This window comes from Electrona antarctica (assembly GCF_951216825.1).
Source record: "Electrona antarctica genome assembly, chromosome: 13".
NCBI classification, from domain to species: Eukaryota; Metazoa; Chordata; class Actinopteri; order Myctophiformes; family Myctophidae; genus Electrona; species Electrona antarctica.
In genome coordinates this window covers 1,777,351-1,790,722 of record NC_136794.1, presented here as the reverse complement: position 1 = coordinate 1,790,722, position 13,372 = coordinate 1,777,351, and positions in this window count along the sequence as shown.

Here is a 13,372-nt window from a genome sequence, read left to right as displayed (position 1 = left end):
AATAAAAAAGTGCTGCCAAAAACAACACTGGGTTAGAACAGTAAAAAGGGTTCCCCCTCAGAATTAGGGTTAAATAAAAAGTATCAATACTGCAACATAGAAATATAGCTGTTACAAGTACAAGTCCGGAATTCAAAATGTACTTGGCATTAGAATGTAAATAAAGTACCAAAAGTACAAGTACTCATTATGCATAATGTCCCCTTTTCAAATAATAATAAATAATCCAAAAAAAACTTTTGAAAATAGCCGATCTACAAGCTCACAAAGCGTTTGTAACCCAGGTTTATAATTGTATGTCTGTATTTGTATGGTCACGGTACCATCTGCATCAGTTTGCATGCATTTGTATGGTCACGGTACCATCTGCATCAGTTCACAGCTCAAAACACCACTCACAGCTCACTCACTCACTCACTCACTCACTCACTCAGTCACACCAGTTTGGAATCAGCAATCATCACCACACCCTAGTATAAAGCACAGCACTTTTGTCTCAGTCAGTGAGGTGCACATCACTGGCTGTGGTAGGTCTGTAGCCCTTCTTCTTAAAACATTTTACCATTTCTATGCTTCATTACAAAGCATTATATTAACACTGATACTGATGATTGGTTTTAGACCTCCAAATACTACACTGGTGAACTGAACTGATGAGCTGGATGAGCTGTAGAACTTGAACTGAATTGGTGAGTTTATTGTTTGAACTGTTTGAACTGTTTTGTTGGTTTTTGGTTATTTTCATTTGATGGCAGTTTGAAACTTAAAGGATTATTTGATTTGTAAATGCTTGTTTGATTTGTATGCTGTATGCTTGTAGATCAGCTATTTTATATCTGAATTGATTGTTTATTTTACTTTTGTTTTCTTCAATAATAATATCTTAAGCATCATTTTCAGTCTATTGGGTTCTTTATGATTTCAATAAATTCCTTCTACCGTATGCCTACTTCTGACAGCAGTACTGGTCCAAACATATTTATCACCAAGTATATGCTACACGTTGCATTGCAACACATTGTGAGCTTGTGGATCTGCTATTTTCAAATGGCCGAAAGGGCCGAAGAGGTTACTGTATGTTTTGTTATAATACAAATCTACAAAGTAGATTCAAAGTAGTGTAGTCGAGTAAAAGTACAATCCTGCGAACCGAGATGCAACGGAGTAGAAGTAAAAGTATATAACTTTATTTGTATAGCACCTCATGACATGTGCTTTATAGAGCATATAGAACAATAAAAGCAAAGCAAAAACATGATAGAACACCATTAAAACGATAGCAAAGAAGGCAGTGGATATTAGCATAGTGCACGTGTCCATGTGTACAGCAGCTCTCTACTCTTCAAAAATGCATTGATTCAGGCACATTTGTGACCAGGTCTGGCAAAATGGTCCTCATCTCGCCTATAATGAAAAGGCAGAAAATCTAAAATAAACTTTTTTTTTTGTGATTTTCGTTTTTTTTTTTATATTAACAGTTTGAATGTTGAAGGTTTTCATTCCAACAGATTATTGATTTGGGCAAATTAAATACATATACATACATTTATAAGTCAAAGTAGGCTTAGCCAGCTCTAGGTGTTGAAATGTTGTGAACATTCAAAGGGGATTTTCTCAGCTTTGGGTAAAACGGCACAATCATTTTAAAATGGTCATATCTCCTTCAAATATTTTCCAATTTCATTGAATGATACATCATATGAAAGTTTACATTCTGTACTTTAATAATCTGTAAAAAACTGAAATTACTCTGGTCGAGATGAGGGCCTATTTGCCAGACCCGGTCACATATGTACTGTGTATAGGCAATGCATTGGCACCGCATCGGCAACGCATATATAGGTCACAATCAGGGCTCATCACACCCATAGAGTATATAAAAGGATAGAGACTGAACTGCCGGAAGTACTGTCTCAGAACGCCTACTTCCGCATTTGACCACCAAATTTTGGTGGTCAAATGCGGAAGTGCAACCGAGCGCTCAATGTTAAAGCCCAGCTGCACAGGGTTTCCCGGTCATGAATCCATGGGTCCGCCTGTAGTCCCTCCTCCTACCCCTAGGGCCCAGTGCTTCAACGTTGAATAGCCTCACTGGCCCCTTGGGGGGGGGGGGGGGGTAAAGATTAATTGTTTGCCACGGACATTACACAATAAGCGGACAATGACTTTGACATAAAGGCCCCTTTTCAACCGGTTCAGTTCTTTTTGGTTCTTAGTCCATGAGCCAGATGGCTCCATAATTGGAACGTTAATTATTAATTGAGTTTGCAAAGCCATACATGTATATTATATTGTTATCACCATGAAACTTCCCCAATTGAGTACTTACACGAAGACAATGATTTATTGTATTACACATTTTATATTTTTAAATATGCAAATGAGGCATGTATAGGAAAATACGCAAAATAATCGAAAATATGAAAAAGCTACTACTGTGGAAGGGTTATCATGTATTAATTTACTTGTATTGATCCTATAAACAATTTAATATAGGTCTAGTTTTTCCCACCAATTTTGGAGCTCTGGCTCATGGACTATAAGAACTGAACCGGTGGAAAAGGGGCCTTTATGTCAAGTCATTGTCCGCTCATTGTGTAATGTCCGTGGCAAACAATGAATCAATGAAAAAGTCCACCACTCGCCAACATGGTGTGGTCAAAGAGCTATAAAGCTGAATGACCGCAGCAGGTCTGTAACTCTGACAGTGTGCATTTGGTTCCATTTTGTACACCCTCGGTCAGAGTTAAGGATATAGGTCCTTGCAAATAAAACATTTGAGAACCACCGCCCACCGGCACTAGTTGGACTCTTATTAGGGCCCTATTTTTTGCTATACCCCATAAACTTTTTTTTAATTATTTTGAAAAACATTTTAGAACTGTTCAAATAGCCAATCTACAAGCTCACAATGTGTCGACGTAGATCGTCTGCAGGTTGAACTATTTTAAAATGTTTTCGAAATAGTCAAAGAAAAAGGCAAAGAAGTTTAGTCATAAGGGGTACAGCATGGTGAAAATGCTGGCCCTTATATAATATATAAGGGCCCTATTTTCACCCTCATGCACATTATATTATAATGTGCACACATAGTGTCGTAGGCCTAGTAAATCATGTGTCATACATATTCTGAAGACCAAAACCTGGAGACTTGACACTTAGGATCAAAAAGGGTCTTAGGATCAAAATAAGAACATTATAATGGTTTGTAAAAAAAAAAGAAGAAAAAAGCTGAAAATATGTTTGCCACGGACGACAAGACCAAGTGTTTGACACGGGCACATTGTCTTTGTATGGACATGTTGATGCAGTCCTGGTCAATGTGCGGACATGTTGTTGAAGAGTCCTGGTCAATGTGCGGACATGTTGTTGAAGAGTCCTCGTCAATGGGCTGGCATTGTTGAAGAGTCCTGGCCAATGGGCTGGCATGTTGTTGAAGAGTCCTGGTCAATGGGCTGGCATGTTGTTGAAGATTCCTGGTCAATGGGCTGGCATGTTGTTGAAGAGTCCTGGTCGCACGCTACTAGTCACTAAAGCACATGGACAACAACGAACAGCATTCCTCAGATGTCTCGCCCACGTCGTCACCGTTTTCCAAGCACCAGCAGCAACAACGGTAACAGCAGCCGTGCTCTTCTGAAAACATGCAATAATATTAATAGTACTACTGTGCTAGCCGCCTACTACTACCAACAACAACACTACATCATCATGAAAAAATATATACAATGTGAATTGAAGTAAATGAAGACAAGTAAGTGAAATAACATAGAAATTGTGTAGCTTTATGTCAGACAAATTGGACTGAATCCACCCGTTAATTCCCTACTTGGTCTGCCATTCATCTGAACCGCCACGTCCTGTCCCAGGACGTACCATGCCAGGTCCGCCATCCCTATGTTTCCCCCTGTCCACCCGGTGTGTTGCCCCGCCCCCCTTGAGAGACACTCCTGAGATCACAGCTGTGGACAATAGCACTGAGTATGCTTGACTAATGATTTAAAGCCGGGAACTGGTTTGTTTGACTCTGTGTTGGATCTTTTGCTTGCGTTTGCTCCTTGTGTCTGAGTTGTCTGTAATTTTTTTTGATTGTGCTCTGTGAGGCGAAACCTTTGCTAACCTTTCTGAAAGGGATAGTTCAGATTTTTTTTTAACTTAAGCTGTATGAAATACTTGCCATTAATATAGTGGTTGCAACTGTAGGCCTATTAATTGATTGCCCGTGGTGGGAGTTCTGCTCTGGTTTTGGTGAAATATTAAGTAGTTCCGGTCATTTTGTGGGGGCCACAGGGGGCCATGCATTAGTAAATGAATCCACAAAACTAACGTCATTTGTATTGTTGACCTATTTCTAAAATATTAGCGCAACTTTCGTTCATTTTATACCCCTCCATCACATGGAACTATGTGTTTTGTGTCCATATCACTACGCCCAAAGATAGTTCCATGTGATGGAGGGGTCAAAGTTGAACAAAAGTTGCGCTAATATTTTTGAAATGGGTCAACACTACAAATGACGTCAGTTTTGTGAATTTATTTAATTTTACTGCGTGGCCCCAGTGCACCCCACAAAATGACTGGAACTACTTAATATTCACCAAAACCAGAGCAGAACTCCCACCACGGGACTCGGGCAATTAATACAGTTGCAACCCACCCGCTTCGAATGGGATCAGTGTATTGAAACGGGGAAAATCAGGTGCAATCAGGCCTTTCAATAGACTGAGTAGACGTCTACCCGTCTACTCAGGTGCTCAGTAGGTTGATTCCTTCCTATTGTGTAGGTTGATCTGTGCAGTTTAATGCATCGCATGCAGCTACTGGAGCGGTGCCGTGTCGTTAGTCAGAAGGTTCCTTGTTCCGAAATTACTATCCCTATCTCTAATCCTAACCTAAACATAACCGCAAGCACGGGAGCAGTGCATGTTCGATGTTCGACGCGGTAGACACCACGGCTGCATTGAAAGGAATGATCACCTACTGAGCTCCAGTAGCTGCATGCGATGCATTAAAAAATTATACTCGTAACGTGCATGTGTCGTGCCGTCGGGGACTGGACCTCTCTCTCTCTCTCTCTCTCTCTCTCTGAGCCTTCACACCTGCCAAACAAAATGCACTTTCCGACAATGTGCAGCAGGATTCGTTTTAATCGCAGTAAAGCTTTCTGGGTGTGTGAAGGTCACCTACAGTTGGAGGCCATCGATATTGTCCTTTTCTTTTTGCTGAGGTTTGCGTGATCTGCGCAAAAGGACAGTTAACCCATTTTGGGCGGGAACCCCTTTTGGTGTTTTAAACATGTTATAATTTAGCTTTTGAAAAATAGCAGATCTACAAGCTCATAGCGCGCCACCGAGTGGCGCGCTACGAGCTTGTGGGTCTGCTATTTTTGAAAAATCGTGAAAATATTTATTTCAGAAAACTGGAGGATTTAGAAGGATTTTTTTAAATTGAGGTCAGGCCTAAATGGGTCAAATGATAAGGGACAATATCGGTGGCACCCAACTGTAACTCTGGGGGAGCCCACTGCAGGGATCCAACTGGGAACCTTGTGAAGGTCACCTAACTCTGGGGGAGCCCACTGCAGGGATCGAACTGGGAACCTTGCGATTGCCAGCCGACATCGCTGCAGCCACATTCTACAGATGCCTTCTAAATCCTGACCTTTCTGAAAAAACTATGTCAGTGGTTCTCAAACGTTTTCATGTCAAGGACCTCCAGAATGATATGTATTTGGCTGCCGACCCCCCCCCCCCCCATCTCAAAACATGATGTTCCAGCCCCCCCCCCCCCCCCCCAGAAACAAAGATTTGAGTTAAAAATGTGGGTGGAGGTGCGCTCGCTCAACAGGGGCGGGTGGAGGTGCGCGCAATACGGAGCCTGTCAAACAAAGCACTGCGCACACAGTGGCCTCTCCAATATGGCACAGTGTATGTATCATCTATATGGCAAAGCGCTGATTATCAAAACATAAAACTATAATAGTAAATACTAAACAGTGTGTGCGTTTCACACTGGTACACAGACCAGAAAAGAGAACACAACAGGAGAGGGGGCATCATTGGCACACAGCGCCAGCAGCGCAGCAGCACAGCGGCCCGAGAAGTACACAATACAAAATATAACATTAACACTAGTGGCAGTCATAGGTCTATATATTATCATCACAGCAGCCAGCAGCAGTTTGGCACATCATCAGAATACAACCTGCATTACCTTCCACGTGAACCTTCTCCTCCTCCTTCCCCTCCAACTCGATAACGTTCTCATGTTAGTTTGTTACTTATTTTCTGAGCCATGCAAATAAACAACAACCCGCACCGTATTGACCGGAGACGTTAATATGATGTGCCCCGCGCGTAAAGCTAAACCAGGAACAGGAGTCATTGCGTCAGCACGGATGTAGCCTCGGAAAGCCAGACGTTTTATTTCCAGCATGGAGGTGAGGGGGATATCGTTTGGGGATAAAGTTTGCGCGCTTCTATCTGTTACTTCTCTGACGCAGCGCAGTTCAAACTTCAAATTCAGCCAGTCAATAGTGCACCGCGCGCTGAGAGCCACATACACAGCTGCAGTTGGTTTTTAATTAAGGGCGCGTTCTGAACTTCTGAATGCAATGCAAACTAATAGACATTGGGACTGGGCGCACGGGTGACTGTTTCATGTAATCAATTCCCAGCAGTGTTGCGCACAGAGAACAGCTGATATAGAAGCTCACATCGCATCGCAGATACGACTGTTGTGACTTGTGAGCGTAGAGGTCTGCGTGCGCGACACCATCGCGGGACGAAGCATAAATTATACTTGATGGGCTGCAGGTGCGCGTGCAGCCGTGCACAAATAGGCTCTGCTGCCGTGTTCATGAGCGCACCTCCCGTTCTTATGACAGCGACTGGAGGTTCTGTTTTGAATTGCTATTATTGTTCAAACACAACAGAAACCAAGGATTGACTTCTGTCCGTGACAATAATCAATGCTACAGTTTGAATTCTGTACGCACGCACACAGAGCAAAAAATATGATATGGGATAAACTTTGTTTTTTTTTCCCAACTTTCGACTCCTCCTAATCTGAATCGACTTGTGTTAATGAAATCGATAAATCGATAAATCGATTTTTTAGTGAATGCCCTAACACACACACACACACACCATTCTTAACTTACTTTTAGGTGGAGGAGGGGGAGTCGACTCAGTGGAGGAACCAGAACCCATCTTAACGTTGAACCAGTTGTCAAGGTATAGCTACTAGTGGTGAAAGTGTTCAGTTTATATCTACAGTGACTTATGAACACGCCCCCTAATTAACATATTATTGACTGTATTCCTGGCCACGCCCTCTACTTCTGCTCTGAGGTCCATTTTAGGAGCGTCCGGTGTGTGAATGTTCCGGTTGTTGTCATAATGTGATCAGATGTGTTTGTCTTACTTTGTAAGTGATCAACAAAGCATCTGACGTGCGCACGCGCACACACACACACACACACACACACACCCCATTTAATAAGTTGACAAAAATCATTTAGATATTTTCATGAATTGAAGTTAGAGGTTGGGACAGCCACCTCCCAATAGAAAGTAACAAAGTACTTTTTTATATATTCAATTTTGTTCTATCTCAATAAATGTATTGTGATTAAATGGATCATTAGATGATATTTGTACACATAACCCATTTTGGGCGGGAACCCCTTTTGGTGTTTTAAACATGTTATAATTTAGCTACTGAAAAATGGCAGATCTACAAGCTCATAGCGCGCCACTCGGTGGCACGCTATGAGCTTGTAGATCTGCTATTTTTGAAAAATCGTGAAAATGTGGCGCAAATCTTTGAATATATATATATATATATATATATATATATATACACACACGTATTCTTTCAAAGTGAATGTTTTTAACTCCTATTCGTCTAAATGGGTTAAAATATATATATATATATATATATATATATATATTACATTGTGGGACTGCAATTTTGTAGAATGGCTCATATATGGGGCTGCCCCATGCAGTCCACCATCTCTCGCCGCTATAGACTCATTACAGGAACAAAGAAACGAGTACATATCACACCTGCACTGGCTACCAGTATCATGTTCAATTTAAGTCCCTGCTCTTTGTGTTCAAAGCTCTCAACGGTCTTGCCCCCCCTCTTATATTTCCTACCTCACAACAATACCCCCTGCCAATATAGGACACTTAAAACTCCATGAATCTGCTGTCCAGGGCCGGTTATTATCAAACAGACACTCTAGGCAAGCTTTCCCCATTTTAGTTAGTTCATTTGTATATCAGAATAGGCATATGTCTACATATGTCTGACATATATCCATTATTATTTTGTATCATTTCTCAGTTTATACGTTCTGCTGCTATGTATCCATCAATTACCTTTGCATTAAATACTTTCTCATATGTTTTTATTGAGTTGGATAACTTAAAGGGATATTTCACTTTAAAAAACAACTTTTGGTCATGTCATCATCTGCTCATGTGAACAACCCGGGCAGTTTTTAAGTTGCTTGATTCAGTAATTAGATATTTGATATTCATTTTAGCTGCCCCGCCCCCTCCCTATACAAACCCATTATAACTTAAAACTTCATTTTAACCATGATAGATTCATCGAAAACACCCGACCTATTTTCTGTTGACTGATAATGTCCTAATACGTGAGGGGGCTGTGGTTTGTCATTTACTGTTCATTTATTTTTTATTTTTATTTTGTGAGGAGCAGCTGAAGCTGAAGAAGCTGCGGGCAGCAGGAGGTTCTTTCCAAAATAATTATTAAAAATACATTAAAACAGAAAAAGGTTTAGGTGTTTTCGATGAATCTATCATGGTTAAAATGGAGTTAAGTTATAATGGGTTTGTATAGGGAGGGGGCGGGGCAGCTAAAATGAATATCAAATATCTAATTACTGAATAAAAGTTCACATGAGCCTGAGTAGATGATGAAATGACAGTTTAAAAAAAAAAAAAAGTGAAATATCCCTTTAAGCTTGTTGTCTAACGAGTTCCACAATAGTACCCCTATGACAGATAGACATCTCCCCTTGGCGTTGCTCCCAACAGCTACATGGAACAAAAGATATCACACATTTCTCACCTTCTTTCCTCGATCTAAACCGCAGCACTGAAGGTGCTTTATTTGGTAGCATTTTGCAGTGTGTGACTGGCTGGTTTTATAGTTGCATTAACAATATGGGACATTATTATTTACATTATAATGAAGACTATAGAGCGCCGAAGGGGGTGCCAAGTCCACAGGTTCATGTATTTTTTTATTTGCATCGTAATACCCATAGGAGGGGGATTTTATGTCGCCTCATATAAGAACTGCGTTTGAAAAATAAACCTGTCATCCCAGCCGTTTCACTCATATGGATATGAAGAATCAACTGACTGAGAGAAAACACTTGTTACTGCTACTGAATTAGTTAACTTTTCACTAGAAACAGACTGTATCATATATGAGTGACTGACTGCCGTAAACGATACAGAGACACCGAGACGGCTTGTTTATTTTTGGACCACAATGCAGATTCTAAGGAAAGGACCCCTGCAAGATTGTCTTAGGAATAGTTCAGGTTTGTGACTGACAAAGGTGAGCAGGCAAGGCCACCGGCCAGGCTGACCATAATAACAAGGCAGAGGCAGAGGATTCTGTCCAGTTTTAATGGTGTGTGCTGTACATTAAATAAATACATATAGAATGGTGTCAATAATAACCTACAGCAGCTCATTCTAAATCACTTCAATAATAATTAACATAAATAAGCAATCAATAATAAGTTAGGCCAAATTGATATAATTAAAGTCTCTCTCTCTCTCTCTGCATAAGTGTAATACGCATATATATCAAATTATATACACATACGTATACATATATGACGCACAGTTGTTTAAGCAGGCCAAACACTCCAATTAGACACTAATTACTAGTCCACATTTCAGTTTCAACAAACCCCAAAAGGAAATAACAGAAATATGAACTGCTGGTCATCTTGTAATACACAAACAGTCAACCCAAAGCACATGGGCAGTGCAGTGAGTCCATAATGGGCCATATTTGTTCTATTTGGATATAGGTGATGATGGCAACGAACAAACAATTTGACGGTCCACGGCAAGGCGTACATCAAAAGGGTCTTTGTGGGACTTACGTTGGCAGGGTTATAACTGTAGACGTCACACAAGCAGAGAAGAAGTGAAGAATGGTGGTTTGGATGTCGGGGAGGTGGAAAGTGAGGAGGCGGCCACATGGGTATAGCACTGTTGTGTTTTTTTTTGATTGATTTAAATATTTATTAACAGTTTGCAGAATTACAAACTCAATACAAAGGCTGTTAACTGTGAGTGGACGACCCAATTAAGCATTACACTTGTTTACAATAGGGTCCACCATGTTCAATTCATCAAAACATTTAGAGACGTACAAATAGACACTTCTATATAGACAAAGAACAGAACAGGAATTCATCAAAGGAGGGAAAAGAAACATATACAGTGAGGGGAAAAAGGGGGGGCGGTGGGGGGGGATTCAGATTTTACGGGGGCCAGTTTCGAATTGCAGCCATCCGTAGGTGCCCTTTGAGAGCGGTTTTGAAGGAGTCAAGGGATTCGCATGTCCATTGTGCGTGGCCAATGGACAAGCTGCCACTCAACACATGGCTTGATTGGATTGATTGTGTGGGAGTTAAAGGAACACTTCACCCTTTTTTGCAAAAACATATAATTATGTTAATGACGTTTAGAAGATTTAGAACACTTTCCTGGGGGTCATTATGTGTGTAATATGTGGTTTTAGATATTTTAGCAGTGAGCCCAGTGTCTGATGTCATGGACACTGGGCTTACTTCCTTCCTGGACTACAATTCCCATAATGCTTTGGTGCACTGATCCTCCTTGTGGATAGCTTGAGGGCTGTCTTAAGGCCTATTCATAGTCTGGATTTTCGGTGGTGAGGTGAACACCGCTCCGGTAGTGAGCTGACCACCGGAGCTGAAAAATCGTTGAGCGGTGGTGAGTAAAAACAGAGAAGGGCTGGAGCGGTGGCGGTGGTTTGCTCTTCACCGCGGCTCATGAAGTCATGTTGTAGTTCGGTGGTCACCCCACCACCGAAAATCCAGACTATGTATGAGCCTTTACTGAGACAACTTGTAGTCCAGGAATTAAGTGAGCCCAGTGACCATGACATCAGAGACACTGGGCTCACTGCTAAAATCTAAAATATCTAAAACTACATATTACACACACAAAGACCCCCAGGAAAGTGTTCTAAATCTTCTAAACGTCATTAACATATATTTTCTTGCAAAAAGGATGAAGTGTCCCTTTCAAGGCCTATTCATAGTCTGGATTTTCGGTGGTGAGCTGACCACCGGAGCTGAAATAACATTGAGCGGTGGTGAGTAAAAACGGAGAAGGGCTGGAGCGGTGGCGGTGGTTTGCTCTTCACCGCGGCTCGTGACGTCATGTTGTAGTTCGGTGGTCACCTAACCACCGTAAATCCAGACTATGTATGAGCTCATGCATACTCCAGTTTAAGTGATAAGTTATCACCTTCATAACGAGTCGAGGCCATCATACTCGCGGTGATGTCCTTATAAGCACTGTCTCCGCCTCCCTCTGGTTCAGATGCAAAACCCCCGTGCCTGCAAAACCGCCCACCCAACTTGTAGACCAATCAGTGAACGGGGTGATAGCTCCAGAGTGAAAGGACTTGTCTCTATAGTAAAAACAGATGTGTCGGGGTCCGCGGTGATAGCTGATCACTGCGGCGAATGACGTAACGTTGTAGTTCTCTAACCCTTAAACTACACCGCGGTGATAAGCTATCACCACAAACTGGAGTATGAATGCAGCTTTACACTCCATGAGCCTTTTGACACCCACCTTATTCTCCATTAAAACCCATTTTGTTGTTTTAAGCATTATGTTGTACTTTAGCTATTGAAAAATAGCAGATCTACAAGATTATATGAACTTGTATAGGTCTGCTATTTTTAAAAAATCGTGAAAATGTGCCTCAAATCTTTGAATATATATTATTACGGAGTTAACATTTCAACTCCAATCTTTGCTTCTGGGTGGAGGGGGTCCCTGGAACAACATATTTTCAGATGGGGGTCGGAGGCATATTATGATATTACATATAATTTTTGGGGGTCCTTGACATGAAATATTGAGCACCACTACAGAAACAAGGTTTTTCAGAAAACTGTCAGGAACTGTCAGGAAATTTTTTTTACATTTCAACGTCGGGCCTAAATTATTTAATGCCACGGACATAGACATGCATGTCTTGCCACAGATACGTTTGTCCATGTCGATGACCCCTAGCCCGTCACCATAGCAGCTTGTGATGAACATTTTCAATTATTTTGAAAATGTTTGGCAAGGAAGCTTGGTTTCAATAAAAGCTGATCAGGTATTCTCTGTTGAGAAATTCCAAGGCATGCCGATGACACACGCACGCACGCACGCATGCACATTTTAAATTTGTATTTATGTCCACATAAAGGCAAATGCACAAGGACACAAACATTATGGGTGCAGTTATGCTACAATCACAAGCTTATGGCATACATGTCTTGGAATCATGATACAGCAAGAATGTCACTCAGCAGCGTCTCGGTAGCCACGCACGCACGCACGCATGCACGCACGCGCGCACGCACGCACGAACAACAAGGAAACTTGAGAGACAAAACGGATACACATGATGGGTGATTAATGGAGGGCAAGTTTAAGTGAGCGCATTGTCAACATAGTTTAATGTCACGGTGCCAAAGAGGAGGCAACAAGACCTCTGAAAGTCTCATGTCAAAGGAATGCAACCTCCGTGTGCTGCACGTTGTTCTCTCACGACATGTGGCTGCATGCATTGTGCACGCATGTCGCTGTAGTGTACAGTATGTTATACTGTGCTGTACCTTTGCATCTAATGAACAGGTCTCTGAACGTCTATATGGATGAACGCAGCACGTATCAACACAACAGTCTTAGCAGTATCTTCTGGCTCTATGAACAGTGTGGGATGGTGAACACGAGAGAGAGAGAGAGAGAGAGACACACCACACAACCAAAGGGTGGACTCATGGGTCTGATTGCATCAAACAAATCCTGAGTATGACTGCCCTCTCCCCAGGGGTGTCACCTTATAGAGTATATATGAATAGAGACGGCACCCGAGTTCTCCTCCCATCCACTTGCATTAAGTTGCTCAAAAGCGCATGAGGCGATTTCACTCCTCCTTCCGGGTAGGAACAGAGTGCATTCTGGGATGGATTGCCCCAATAACATGAACGCGCTGGTCGTTGACTATCATTGCGCCGTTTGCGCGTGTTCACGTATGAAACATTCGTTCA